At 35.9% G+C, this 15,761-nt stretch overlaps 1 long non-coding RNA gene across 1 annotated transcript in view; it reads left to right on the top strand.

The window, feature by feature from the left end:
* The window catches only part of LOC308613941, a 269,786-nt gene that overhangs the window by 130,966 nt on the left and 123,059 nt on the right, over positions 1–15,761 (top strand). The gene's annotated exons all lie outside the window — the stretch shown is intronic.

The following is a 15,761-nucleotide window of genomic DNA, read 5'->3' as shown; positions in this document are numbered from 1 at the left end:
TGTTTAATAATCAGCTTTCTGGGAGAGAAAATGCTCTTATTTGTAGCATTTGCTGATTCTGTGGTGTAAATACTCCCACCATGGCCCATTTCAAGCTACTAGTATTATGTCAGTGAACTCAGAGCTGGGAGGAGATACACACAAAATCAATTCTCAGGATCTGGTGCAAGCAAGCTCTAACACATCACTGGAATAATATATATTTATAGATGGCATTTTCTTGATTCTAGGCCGCAGTTAGTAGAACCAGGGGACAAATACATAAAGGTAAGACAAAATTTAAAATATTCAAAGAATAGAATTACCATAAAAGACAAATCTAGTAATTCCTAGAGAGTCATATTTAAGAATTAGGATGGAATAATAATAATAATAATAACCTGTTGTCTTTTTCTCACATCTTTAAATAGTAAAGTTATTTGATTCAAAGTATTAAAGGATGTCATTTTAATTTGCCCATTTTCTAGGTGTTATTAAAAGTAACTTCAAAAACATAGGATGCGATAGTGCTTGCACAAGAGTCACAAAAACTACCCTCTGCCTTTACCTCAATTAATTTTGGTGGCACAAAATTTCCTTAACTCCTCATTCACTAGGACACCATTAGATTGGAAATCAGTTTAATAATACACTCTGGCCTTCCTTACTGCTTATTTTACTAATGATGTCATAGCTAATCTTATAGAGGCTATTGGCAGGATACTCATGAATGCCAATTTTAAATGAAAACTATTTTTTAAACATATTCCACAGTACAAGTTTGGCTTAAAACACTTTTTCAAAATTTAAATTTTTGCATGCTCCTCTAAAAGAAGAAACACACGCTCCCACATTGGAAGACTGCTTTCAGGTATTGGATTTACTAATCAAATATTAAATGTATTTCAAAACAACTGACAGGTAACATTAACATCCCATACTTTTTCTACACAGCTCGCAATATCCATATAATCCACATAAGAGTATTTTTTTCAAATATGTCATTATCTCTATGTTGACTTAAAAGTTAGAATATTTTATGCACATTGTGAAGGGCCGAATGACCTCCCAAAGATGTCCACATCCTAATCTCCAAAACCTACATGGAAAAAAGGACTTTGTGAATGTAATTAAGTTAAGGACCTTGAGATGGGGAGCTTATCCTGGATTATCTGCATGGACACATTATAATCATAAGGGTCGTTATAAATGGGAGGCAGGAGGGTTAGAGTCAGAGAAGGAGATGTAACAATGGAAGCAGAGGTCAGGGTAATGTGGCCACAAACCAAGGAATGCAGGCAGTCTCGAGAAGCTAGACAAAGCAAGGAATGAATTCTCTGATAGAGCCTCCAAAGGAACTCAGCTCTTTTGACACCTTGAATTTTAGCCCCATAAGACCCATTTTAGACTTTTGACCTCCTGCATTGTAGGATAATAAACTTATGCTACTTTAAGTCACTACATTGCTGATAGTTTAATAAGCATCAGTAGGGAACTAACACACACATAAAACACACTTTTATTGAGGTTAGCTTCATTCCTCTATTTTATGATTCATTTTAGCCTTTATCTTCCTTATCTTTCTTACCTTCCTCACTCAATATATATGACATTCAGGGAAAAATGTATATTATATTTATAGGCCTGGTTTTCAAGTGAAACTGATGATTACTGCATATATCTAAAATAAATATTCCATCTGAAAGCATAGTAAAGTGTATTTTCAAAATATTTGCAACCATCGTTTTAATGAGAAAGAAGCCCTTACTTAGAAATAGTATACTCACATAATTAAAAGCTTTTTTTGTGTGTCAAAATGTGCAAGCATTTAAAATGTTTCTGCTCTGAAAAACAACAACAGCAACAACTTATTTCTTTGTGGTTTATTTGTATTGACACAAATTCCAGATAGGAAAAAAAAATGCTTTGGTGTTGGAAGTTTCTTAGCTGACATTATCTCTATGAAACAATAGAAATTAATGGAAGAAACTAAAACCCTAAAGTTCTACAAGACTTTAAAGTGCTCTTTGAATTAATGTTAGTTTAAATTCTCTCATGATATTAAATGTATTTTTTCCAGGTTTGAATTCTTGGAAATACAAACCAGAAAACAAAATAAATCAGAATGCTCCTTTCCTTCATCACAAATAGAGTATGATGGAATAAGTTTTTAAAACCTCATTCTGTCTAAAGAATTAAAGCTTAATTTTCACTTTAGGTAGTACATATCTGATCTAATATCTAAGTAACTATGTAAAATAGAAAGAACCATGAGCTAGGAATCAGAAGACCAGGTTCAATTCCCAGATTAGTACCTGACCTTGGAAAACCATTTAATTGTCCCCAATACCATTCCATTTCTAGTATTACTTGCCCTAGCTACCTTGCAGGAAGTAAGTGAGATACAATGTAGACTGTAAATTACTATTCAGAAGAAATTTGTAACTCAAGAAGGGTTCTGAAATATCCCATAGAATTGTAATACCTGGAAGTAAAATGTCCCTAAAAGGGATGCTTTCATTTTCTCATTTGGAATCATATAAGTATGCCTGTGTGTGTGTTTGTGTGTGTGTGTGTGTGTGTGTGTCCCCCAGGCTGCTCATCACTGGCTAACAAATTTTAGAAGAACACAAATTTTCATAATAACTAGATATTAAATTTTACATAATTAATTTAAGCCTATTTTTCAAAATTAAGAAGTAATAGAGATTTATTTATGTGATTATGTGATTGTAGATATCTAGAAATAAACAAAACTATTGTAAGCCTCTAAAGATGTTGTTATGCTTAGAGTTAAGGTTCAGGGTGATCTTTTTAATATTGCAACAAGCTCACACACCATTAATCACTTAGAAGTGGCCCCAGGTCACGGTAAATTGATGGCCTAATAATCAGATGAGATGTGTGCTACTTCCAAATTATTGTCAGTGACTAAAATGAGGAGGTGACAATTCAATAACTAATGCTTATTAACTGGCCTTTTTATTTTTTTAATGCTAATCAAGAACATAAGAAGTAGGAACGTAAACTGGAAGCATAAAACATACAATTACAGACACATGCACAAAGACAGGAACAATCATGGTAAAAGATGTGTTTATTAAAAACAACTCACAACTATCATTATGTATGAGTTGTTGTGTAGTTGGATATATTGTTTTTGCTTGTCTCAACGGTGTGTATGCAACCCCAAAATGGACTCAAAATCTTTTTTTATTCTGATGTGGGCAAGAAAATAGCGGTGATGGGAGTGTATAGAAAGCATGAAGAGGATGCATGGGGATTGAGCAAAATGGAATGCTAGAGGGGCATGCACATGTGGAAATAGAAAGGAAAATAAAATAGTAAAAAAATGAATGGAAAATGGGAGGAAAAAAGGCAAGAGTTTGAGAGGAAACACGATGAGAATATAGTCAATGCAAACAATTTTGGTAATAAAGGAGGGCTTGAGGCCAAGGACATAATCAGATATGCAGCATATCTGGTAGTGCTGTGCTTTGTCTCCAACCAACAAACCATGATATAGAATGAATTGGAGAAAATTACAGTGTGGTATTCAGCATGAAGAATGGTCTGCATTCTTAGGAGCCTGGTCTCTTGGTATTAGAGTGCTATAGGAAAAGCTGGGAAAATATTGGAAAACACAATAAAATGAAAAACAAACATTAGCATTGGCCCAGAAACCATGTGATAAACAAAATTAAAGGAAGAATTCTCATTAGAGAGTCCAAGGGTCCTGGGTAGGCCTGGATAAGCATGGGATAAGGAAGAGGGAGGCAAAAGGAAATTGCAAGACAGAGAAATAGAGACAATAAGCTACATTTTGATGTTCTTAACTTCTATTAGGATAGTGAGGTAAAATGGAACTTGTGCACTTACAAAAAACATGATATAGATTCAAATTCCAATTTTGGTTTTGGAGAGATGGGCATGTCTAGTTGAGAAAAGCACTGACTCTGGAGTAAAAAAACCTATGTTCACATCTCAGCCTAATCATGAACTAGCAAAGTAATATCTTTTATAACACTAGTTGTTATAAGTCTAAGATTTAATTGGTTTCTTGATCTTTAAAATGAGGATATTAACAGTCCCAAACTCTAAATTCTGTGAGAATTAGAAGAGAAAGCCCATGAAAAAGTCATAGTATTTATGTTGATGGTAATGTTAGCTAAACCACTATTAATATTAACTATAGAGCCTCAAGAAAAGCCCTTAAACTCTGTCCATCTTGGATGCCTAATACGTAAAATGAAAGTGATGATAACACATCCATGTTCTGGAGGGAGGCCTAAATGAGCTCATTTATGCAAAGTGTCCGACATACTGTAGGCTCAAAGTAAGAAGTAGCTATTATTATTTTCAAATGCACTGGTTCCAAAATAACCCATTCCAGTTTGTTCAGATAACAAAAATACATTTAGAATGCCTGATTTATTTTTTAGGTTATATGCTTGATGCATTTTATATCAAGAAGAAGGGATCCCACACAGATTGATAATGATATTTATACTTTTCTTAGGAAAAGCTCTGAAAATAAGTAGCTTCTGAAAGTCATTAGACCACCAAAATTCTGTTTGTCTGTCAAATTAGCTTTAATCCTGCTTTCAATTTTCAAAGTTCCATCCACCTCTTTTTACCATTATCATGTCCTCTGCTAGTGAAAAGACATAAGTAGTTGCCTCTGGGAAATAATTCTGGATATACCAAGAGTTTTAAGATTTGTTCTCTGAAAGAGTAGATGGAAAAGACAAATCAAATTTATTTTAAAAACACAGCCTGATTTCCATTTACCCTTGTTTCCTTCATATTGCCATCATTTTTTCATATGCTATACAGCTAGCACCATACTGAGTGCATAGAAGCCATGAAATAAGTAGTTGTTCATTCGGGTGTTTAGAAACATAAGACTGAGTTTTCCTCACAACATTTTCTATTTAATTGTATTCAAACACCCACATCAGCCATGTTTTGCAAAAAGATTTAGAGTAGGTGCTTAACTAGAAGCTACATTATTATAATTGATTTCCAAATTTTAAAAAATGCGCACACAAATTTAAATGGTTATATTTAGAACAAAATACAACCCAGTCTTCTTTATTGGGGATCCATATTGCTGTCATTATACATGTCACTTTTCAGCACCATGTCTCTTACCAAACAGAACTCAATTTGAAGTGCTAGTTTCTGTGAAAAACTTTATCCATTTGTCCAAATGGTATTTGGACAAGAGAAGAAGTTTTTCTCTTTGGGTTCATTTTCAGGTTGTTAGCCTAACCTAAAATAGAGCTTCTTTAAAAGTCTGCCCAAATGTTTACTTAAAACAGAGAAGGGACAGCTGAGTGTTGAGTGGTAGTGTTACATTGAGTGAAGACACGACTGTAAATAACTCCGCAGTTTGGAAATGAATGATGCTTTTGACAGAGACGATTATGTCGTATTGACAACATTGATGTCAAACGTGGAGTGAAAATACGAGATTGACTATCAGCAGTTTCCACCAGTGATCACTTGAAATAGCTTCTCTGAGATAAAGGGACAATAACAAATGCATTCCTTTTTACTTACACCCTTTTCCTTCCCTCAGAGCTAGCTTAGTACGGTTTCATTTTTGGGGAAAAGGATCTAGTGTTCACACTTCATCAAAGGAGGATCAAATACTCTTAGCTGTTTCTTTTTAAGTTAATCATTTCCAGGGCATCATTAGTCACTTTCCCCCCTAAACAAGGGAAGCCAAAATACCCAAGAAAAGAAGTCAATCCCTGAACTTCTATAGAAATAATTACAATTTCCAAGTTAGACCTGACATATCTGAAATAAGGTCTTTGTAATGAAAACCTCACATGGGGCTCTTAGCAACCTTCAAAGTCATTGTTCACATAACTGCTAAATACTGGCTTACATTTCTGGGGTGGAGAATATTCTGTGTGGTAAGTTTTCCAGCTTGAAAAATGTCACATATTGGAGAGTCTTGATGAGGAAATAATTTCTTCCATATCTATCTCTCCATTCCATTCATCTGTTGTATTATTGAGGCTCTTTGACAGGTATTTCTATTGAATGGAAATTTACTCTTTTTAATATGCACTAAAAGTTCTTGCATTCTTTAACATTCATATTTAAGCATGTAACATCATTTTAATATTTATTAAATTTAGGATACAGCATAAGAGTTGGCTGACCATATTTACATTCTGGAATTAAAGTACTGTGCGTAAGATCTGTGAGTCACTAAATCTGGATTTGTTCAGAAGAATTTGGAGAAGAATTTGTTAGGGCATAGAATGTCTGTATGGAAAATGTTTGGCCTCTCAGAACACTCTCAGAAGTTACAATGGGATATTTATATTGGCATAGAGCAGTGTTTCTTATGCCCTTGAGTTAATCCTGCCATTGTAGCCTTTCACGTTGCCATACGGCAATGATGCTGGTCGTCTATAGAAATCACATTTCTTACAATATGACCTTTCAATTTGGGGTGGGGAGATAGATTGGTGACTCTTTTGTTTTGGAAAGACAAACGGGGTGAGCTTTCTGTAAAGGATATGTGATTTTTCACATGGCAAAGAAAGTATCTGGTATATGATGCTAGAGCCAAACTGTTTAAAGCAAGTACCCCTCTGTGAAATATGTGTCAGTTTTTGAAGGCTCAAAACTTAGTGAGAGATTTATGAATTCATTGTCAGAATCACTTACATAGAGATATTTTCTTCATAAAGTGAAAAATAAAAGCCATCAACGGGGAGAAAACTAACCAAGAACACATTTTAATTAAAGAAAATAAAGTAATTCCTTAACTATATGACAATAGCTGATACCTTATTTCACTGAAAAAATGCTTTGAAATGTAATTTAATAATTCACCTTTCAGCTGGGTTCTACAAATCTGAATGTGTATTTTTTCCACAACATCTTAATTTCTCCCTCATATGAGACCAATGTGTAGAAGATAGTTCTTAGTATAAAAGATTACCTAAAGGTCATCTTCTTATAGACCTAGTATATTTATTTTCATTTCTAAAGAAGTACATATTATGTATTATTAAGATTTTGTATCAGTCACTATAAAATAAATATTTTTATAATAGGCCTGTCTCATTATGAAGAAATTTGGGAGACAATTCATTACGGTGAACTTTCTAACTTTATCTCCAGTCCCTGTGTCTCAGCTCCTTTCCTGCAAGATGATAGAACTGAACTAGCTCATGTCCAGGGACTTCTGGCTCTAACACTTCATCAATCTATGATCCTTAATCAGAGAACTAATTTGGTATGTATTCTCATATGAATGCTTTTTTGTTTTAATCTGAATTTTTCATTATGTTTTTTTTTTAGTTTATTGTTTTGAGAGAGCTAATAAAATAATAAATCTCCCCTATTGATCAAGGCATTTTAAACTATTACCTATGTGGAACTTGTCTCCATTGTGCTTAAATGATTTTGTTCATTTTCACAAAGTACTAGAAAATTTTATGTGCACCTCGTATGTTGGTGTTTTCTTTCAACATCTTCATTGCACTCTAGTAGGTCAGAGTAAGAAGAGGTTTTGTATTTATTCAGATTTAGAAAATGGGTGTATTAAAAGGCCTCGATTGGTATTTCTCTCTCCTCTGTTCTCCATTCTTTTAACAATGTTAGAGAACACCCACAGTGGGGTCCAGGGCTGTGCTGGAATATACATTACTAAGTGGAGGATGTGTTTTCTTGCCTTCATGCTCACTATATAATGGGGAAGGTATGTATTAACAAATGAATGTACAGATAAATTTATAATTACATTACAAATGAAAGTGAGAGGATAAAAAAAAGGAAATGTCCTAGTGAAAATATTTGTATGACAAAATTGAAAAAAGGCTGTTTTAGAAGGTGGCCTTAAATGGATTCTTGATGAAAGAGTAGGAGTTGCCCAGGTGGAGGCTCCGAGAGTATACTGTACACAGAGGGAACAGCATGTGCGAGGAATCTGAAACAGAAAATAGTTGGTGCTTGTAAGTTGGCTAGTGTGTAATAACATGAGATGAGTTTGGAGTAAGTCTAATTACAGGAATTTGTATTTAAGAGTAGGGTGATCATATGATTTATTGTCCAAAATGGGGCCCTTTGGATGATAGTGAACACTGCTAATAGTTAAGCTGGCACAAACCAGGACTTGTCCCAAGAAAACTCATACAAATTGTTATCTACTTAAAGATAATATGAACACAAATCCTTTAGGCAGTGGAATAACAAAATTTGATTTATGCCTTTGAAAGATCATTCTGTCTACTCTGTGCAGAGTTGATTGGTGGAAAGCAAAAATGGAAGCAGACTCTTGCAGTAGTCTAGATGAGGAATGAGATAATAAAAATTGGACAAATTTGAGACATAATTTGGCAGTAGGATTAACAGAACTTGGTGATGGATTGGATGCAGGTAGGGAGAAGAAGGGGGGGTGTCAAATGACTTTCAGGTTTGCGTTTGTATAACTGAGCAAATGGAAGTGCAACTTATAAAGATATGGAAAATTAAAGAAGAGGCAGATTTGGGCCAGAAGTGGGGAAAGATCAAGAGAATTCTAAATATGAGATGCCTGCTGAACCTCCAAATGGAGATATCATGTAGAAAGGTGTACTTGGAATAGCAATCTACATTGTAGATAAAAATCTAGGGATTATAAACATTTTTATGCTATTGATAGCATGAGAATGTCTGAGATTACTGGGAAGGGATATTGAAGAGAAGATGGCCCAGGACTGAGTTCTGAGGAACACAAAATTTAAATGATAGGAAAAGAAGGAAGAAACGGCAAAATCTTTTAGACAATTAAGGGGAAGCATTCTATATACTTCTCAGGAGGCCTGAGAGGAATTAATCTCTTTGCTCCTCTTTCCTACCATGTTGCCCTTGATAACACATTTCTATTGTTTTAGCCTCTTTGCCTATCTTACTCTACAAAGTCTAGGAACACCTGTGCCCTTGGATCACCTCTCAAATCAACTGCTTGCACACAAATCCTCATCTCAGGCTCTGCTTTGGATCCACGAAGGAAGGACCAAAGGAACAGAAACATGACCAGGAGCATGTGCTATTGCAGAAGCAAAGAGACTTTTTCAGGAAGGGAAGAGTGGGAAAGGATTTTGAATGTAACTAAGAGGCTGAGTAATACAAGAACTGGTTTGATGATATAAATCATTGGTGATCCAAGAAAGAGCTGGAATGGTGGGAATATAAGCACGATTGCCTTGGGAAGTAATAGCATTGAGCTGGGGTTAAATTTTTTAAAACGTTACATGAAACACTGAAAAAGAATTTTGAAAGAAGGGTTACTTCCTTCTGTGTAATAACAGGGAAGAAGGAGATGACTAGATGACTGCAGATGCAGATTTAGTCATGAGAAGATTATATAGTATTTATTATGTCGCTTCTATATTCTCGGTGAACCATAAGGTTGGGTTATCTGCTGAGAACAAAAGGGGGTGGGACAATTGAAAGGGCATGGAGAAGGTGTTGAATAGTCACTGTGGTGATGAGTGGGCAATCACTTTAGTCTCTGTTGAATGACCATTTGAGGCTGGTGACCATGAATGAACCATCCCAGTCTTCTCTATTGTAAGATTTTTGTCCAGCAGTGCTTAGTTCTGTGGATGCTACTCAGAGAAAATACATTGTTGGATTCACCACTGGGGTTTGCAAAGTGGATGTGATGGAAGGAGAAAGCTCAGAGAATTAAGGACATTTGCAAAATAGTCATTATAAAGAAGGGCTCTGGAACAAGAGCAACTGAAGGAGGGAAGTGAATTCCTGAGGGGGTTGGTAGATAGAAATGAAGCAGTAAGGATAAAGTATTGGAGTTCTCTGTGAGGTCAGTGTCACAGTGGGAATGCTCCAGAAGAATACAAGGTATGATAATGGCAGAGGATCTTTAAAAGAATGATTTTGCTTGTGGTATAGTTATTGATGATGAACTCTGTTAGGTATTACATTTCTCTAAACTCCTACAAATTCTGTTCTGTGCTCTGATAGGGCTATGCAAGGATAATATACATTTTATTTTGTCTTAGAAAAAATTGCCTTTACTTTTTCCTTACTTGTGAAAGGCACTCCTTTGAACTGGGCTTGAATGATCACATTATATATTTCTGGAAAGCATCATGAATCTGATGGGTTTTTCTAAGATTCTAGGAGCCATACCTGTCTCCTTCTGCATTACCCTGGGACTTCAGGGACAAGCCAAGTTGAGGAGATTCTGATACAGAAAACAAATCACATTACTTCCTCCCAGGAATTTATAATGTCCAAATTCAGCAATATGCCAACTGTCACCTTATATTCTTTATATGCCACACTACTGACAGCTATGTAACACTGTCATGTTGTTGTTGTTTTCTTCTGGGCCTTTGTATACGCCTTTGCCTGAAATGGCTTCCTTCTATTATCTCATATTCTTCCTTCAAAAACTGTTCAAACATTATCTTCTGTGTGATATCCAACTTGACCATTCCTGACCTTCCACTTAGTCAGTTAGTTCATCCATTCTCTGTGCCCAAATGTAATTTTATACATTAATTATTTTTTGACATACGTTGTTATAATAATTTATTTACATGACTGTCTCTTGACTGGACTGTGAGTTTTTGAAGGCAGAGAACATGTTTATTCATCTTTGTATTTTAATGCCTAGCCCAATTCCTGGCATATTTTAGGTGTTAAGCAAATATTTGTTTTAAAAAAATTAAGAAGTGAACTGATGAATTCCATTTACCTTTTTATAAAGCATGCAGCCATCACTAGCAACCATCACAATATTAAATGGCATACACAATTATAAGTTGTTTACTGAATCTTACATTGTTGACTGTCAGAAGAAAAGTATCACCAAACATTTTCATAATGAAGCAGATCTATAATCTGGCATTTTATAATTCCTGTGCTGTTGTGGACTGAGTGTGGTTTTAGGAGGTGGAGAGAAAGGGAAGATGCTGTAGTACTTCCCTATTTATGAGAGGACTGAGGAGCAGAGATTAAAATGCAGAATGGCAGTCAGATTAAAAGGGCTGATGAGATCCTAAATACAACCCTCAAGCCACAGGAGAGCCCAGGGGCAGCAATCTTGGGAGGACTACAGGCCACTGAGGGGAAGAAAAAACTAACCTTCCCACCACTAGAATAACAAGAGATAAAATGAAACCTACTTATCAGATTTTAGAATTTTATCTGGACATAGAAAACCTTCAAATTATTTATTTATACATAGTGATATCAAGCTCTATCTACTTCCACTCCAAAGGGAACTCTTAAATAATCAAATAAAATGTTGAGGTTTCCTGCTGGAGTTATTCAAAGACGAAGAAGAAGAAGAAAAAGACACGCAGGGTTTTGAGATGCCCATTTTCTAATAACATGTTTAAATGAAATCTCAAGAGTTGTTTTATTTTAATAGAGAAAATGTTCACTTTTTACTAAGTGCATTTCTATGTATCAAATCTACATATTTTTAGTTTTACATAAGCGTAAGTACAAATACTTCCTTTTATCTTTATGTTACAGAAAAGTAGACATTTGCTAAATGAGAAAATCCCTCAAATAGGTCAATTTTTACTTGAAGTTAGGGTTTAAATGTTTCTATATTCTAATTTACAATAAAAACTCATTTTAAATTATTTTAACCACTTATGTAGCATACATTATTAAAAGCATGTTGAATAACATGCTTTTAATAATGCCAATTTTACAGTCACACCAGCTTTATTTTGGCTTTAAAAATATAGTACCTTTTTAACATAGTAGCTTAAATTTTTATATCTGTTAACAGTTTCAGGAGAATGACGGGGTAAATGATGGATATTTTTCTACATAAGGGAAACTGAGGGAGAGAACTTTTCAGAGACCATTGCCAAAACTTGGGAAGTAAATAACTAATTTGGGTTTACAAAACACAAAGGCGAACTAATGACACAAATAGATTTGGATGCCCCGGTGCCCAAACAGATAGATTTTTATTTACATGTCTGTCTTTGTTTCTCCAGCTTTAAGAGATTCTAGGTTTGCAGGTGACGGAGAGAGGCCAGCTGGGTAGTTCAGAATATCTGAGAATAACTTTAGATTTAAACAAGAAGCTGGGAGGAAATAATAAAAAATAAAGACAAAAGGAAGTAGGAAGTTAGGATGATAGGAACAAAGAAAAAAAAGAAGGAAGAATGCAATGGAAAGCGCTATACATGGTTGGCATTCTAGGGTTCCAATGATCACCTCCAAACCCCAGCCAGCCTTTGCTTAAATGACCCCATTTTAGACAAAAGGCAAATACAAAGTCTCCTGATGACAAATAAACAGATTCATAATCTGCTTTATCTGGAGTGTCAAAGAATAATGAAAACAATGACAATGTCTACCTGACAGAGGCCAGGAGTTAAAAGTCACATGACATGGGAGTTGACATGAACAATAGCCAGATATTCTAGGCTGAGAAGCAGAAAGTAAACCTCAGATTTGGGCCCTTGCCTTTGGAAGAGAAGGAAAAATAAAAACAAAACCAAGTGCCTTGAATTGTTTCTCCCGATTCCCATATTTCTAAGCAGAATAGAAGTCAACTTCCTAAATTTCAAGTTGTTGCTTACAGATCATTGATTTCCTGCATTTACTGGGAAATTGCTGTCTTTTTTTGATTGCTATGCATTAGATCATATTGTTTTCATCTTTCTTCATGGATATTTTCTACCAATCACCAGGGCACTTGCCTGTATTCATTGAATAATTGAGCCCTCCCCTCCATATTTTCTCATATGGATTATATTCATCATCTTGGAAGATTTCCACATTCATGAGGATGACACATTCAGCACCCTTCCTTAACTTCTTTTACTGCAATGATCTTGATCTTTCCTCCCCTTCAGTCACCCAGTTCATGGCTAGAGCTGGTATTCAAACAGTATACCCTGGCTGTTGAAATAGTAAAATACATGTGTACTGTATGTTAAACACTGTCTACCCAGATGCTCCCTCCCCCCTCTGCCATGTCTCTCCACTCCTATGGGACCTCTCTAGAATTCTCCACAGTCCAGCAACTAAAGGGAATATCCCTGATTCTGAGAAACAGCAAGACGTTGCTCCAGCTTCAGGGGCACCCTGACCTGTCATGAAAAGGTTTGAATATCAACCCTGTCCATGGCCATACACACAATTTTATCAATATCTGAGACTATTTCACCTCTGAAATGATATGCCCCTAAATTTATACTCTAATCCCTCAATTCTGTCTTTCCATTTTTCGTATTCATTTGCTCTTCTTGGCCTGTTCTTCCACCTCACTGAGCCCTCCAGTACTCTGAGTGCTCCTTTTGCTCTCAGACTAACAGCTTTTCTCCACCTTCACTTGCTTCTCTATTAAACTTGATCTGGTACTTTAACTCCATTCTCTCCAACACTCTCTTTTTATTGCCTTGTCCTTCTACCACATCTGCTCTGTAAGATGTAAATTAAATTAAGCCCACAATCCATCTACTTTGATCTTAAACCACCCATGCTTTGAAGAGAGCTAGAGAAAACCAAATAAGCTCACAGACCATTATGTGCCTCTGTGCTGCCTGGTGGCTTTTACAGTCCTTGGTCAGCTTCCGTGTCCCTTGTTATTTATTCCAAATTCTTAGCTCTCTCCTCTAGTTCCTAGTCTGCTTCCAAGTATAGCCCCTTCACTTTCACCAGAGATTTTCCTCCAATTTTAGAGAGAAACTTGATATTCTCTTGTAGTACACTCATCTTTACATACTGCTACCTCAGCTTCTAGAACGTTGACCATTCATTTAGGCCCTCCCTTTCGGAGCCAGGGGAAGATGTTTCCCTTTATTGTCCAAGGCTAGGACCCACTTTTTTTTCTCTCTCTTTTTTTTTTTTTCTATTTCATCCTTTTCCATCACCTCTTAGACTCTTCTCTGTCAATGATTCTTTCTTCCTCTGCACTGGTCACTTCTCTAAGCTTGAAAATGTGCTCATGTCCCTTCCATATTAAAAAAGAAAACCCAATCCTTTTCTACCTGATGACTCTCCTTGCTATCACATTGTTTCTCCATTTACACAATCAATTTACTTATTCCCTCAGCTCCCATTCACTCTTCCACATCCTAAAAAGACTTTTGCCCAAATCATTGAAATTCTAGTTAAGGTCACCAGCGTCTTCCCATTTGTCAAATACAATGGCATTTTTTGACTTTTCTTTTACCCAACCTTTCCGAATCATGTGGTACTGTTGACAGCTTTCTCTATCTTAAGCAGCTGTATACCCTTAACCTGTATATCTTCTGCTTTTCTTTCTGTATGACTATTCCTCAGCTTTATCGAGTTCATCTATCAACTAAAGTATTTGTATTCTCCTGGATTCTATTAGCCCTTATTTCTTCAAGTGCTTCTCTCTCTCTGGATGATCTTATCTGTAATAAAGTTTTAACAACCATCTGTATGATATTTTCATCTCTCTATGGAATATCTCCAGCTAGCTAATGATGATGACATTAAAATTAATTATTAGTATTACTATTATTAACATTTATTAATCACTTTCAGGCACTCTGCTAAGGTCTTTTCTTATATTAACTAACTTAAAAGTCTGAATTTTTTCCCCTACTCCTACATCAGAAGGGTAAAGCAACTTGTCCGTGTCGCATAGAAATTAAGTGACAAAATTAGGCTACAAACCCAGCTTATTGGACCCCAAAGCCCACACTTTTAACCACTTTACTAAACCTGATATATCCAAAATTTAATGCATATTCCCTAAATTACTCATCTCCCTATATAATCCATTTCAGCTAACATAGTCATCTACAGCAGAACACAAAACAGAAAATTGGAAGTCATGCTAGATTCCTCCCTTCTCCAAGCAGTAAGCCACCAGATCCTGCTAAATTTCTGTACCTCTTTCCTACATTCTTATCTAATGGTACTTAGTTCAGTGGCCTCATTATTTCCCTGATGCTCCATTGAAAAAGCTTCCTGATTGGATTATGCACATCCTTTTAGTCTTGGTGTCCTGCAATTTATCCTCTTCTGGGAACTATTTATCTTCTTATCCCATATATCTGATTATATCACTCCTCTGATAAAATGGCTTTTAGTACATACACTGCAGCAGTTTCTCAGAGTGAGTTTTGTGTATCACCTTCCATCAGAATCACCTGGAGAGCTTGTTAGAAAGCAGTCTCGGGGATCACCGCAGGATTTCTGAATTAGAATTGATGGTGGAAGGACCTAGACTCTGTATTTTTAACAAGCTCCCTACCCATGATTCTTTTTCACCCTAGAATTTGAGCCTGTCTAGCCTCCATATCAGGTGCAAACACTTCAGAATTGCTGATAAGTACCATCTGACGCTGGCGCTTCCCCTTGTTTCCCTAAGTTCTTTCCACTCCTCCACCTACTCTCTGCACTCCAGGTACGCCAAACATTTTGCAGGCCCCCCCTAACGTGAAGCTTTCTTAACTGTTGGTGACTTCATATGTGCTGTGTCTTCTACCTAAAGTCCCTTTTCCCTGTATGTCTGGCAAGTTGCTTTGTGTGTGTTCATGTGAATGTGTGTGTGTGCTGTGTACCTTGAATCCTCATTAGACTCAAAGTTTCTCCCAGGACAGTGTGAGCTATTTAGTCATAGGAACTGTGTGTCCTGAAATCATTAAAAAAATACCATTCCAAGTTCAGGCTGTGTGCAACACTGTGTTATAGCCTGGAAAAATAGAATTAATGTGAATTTTGTATGTGCTCTGTATGTAGGTACTTGAATCTTTCAGCAATTTCTCTGTGGTTCATCACTTATTGTT

The sequence above is a fragment of the Mesoplodon bidens genome (genome assembly GCF_964165515.1).
Source record: "Mesoplodon bidens genome assembly, chromosome: 3".
Taxonomy (NCBI): Eukaryota; Metazoa; Chordata; class Mammalia; order Artiodactyla; family Ziphiidae; genus Mesoplodon; species Mesoplodon bidens.
The sequence above is the reverse complement of the archived record's forward strand: the minus strand, read 5'-3'. Positions and strand labels throughout refer to the sequence as shown.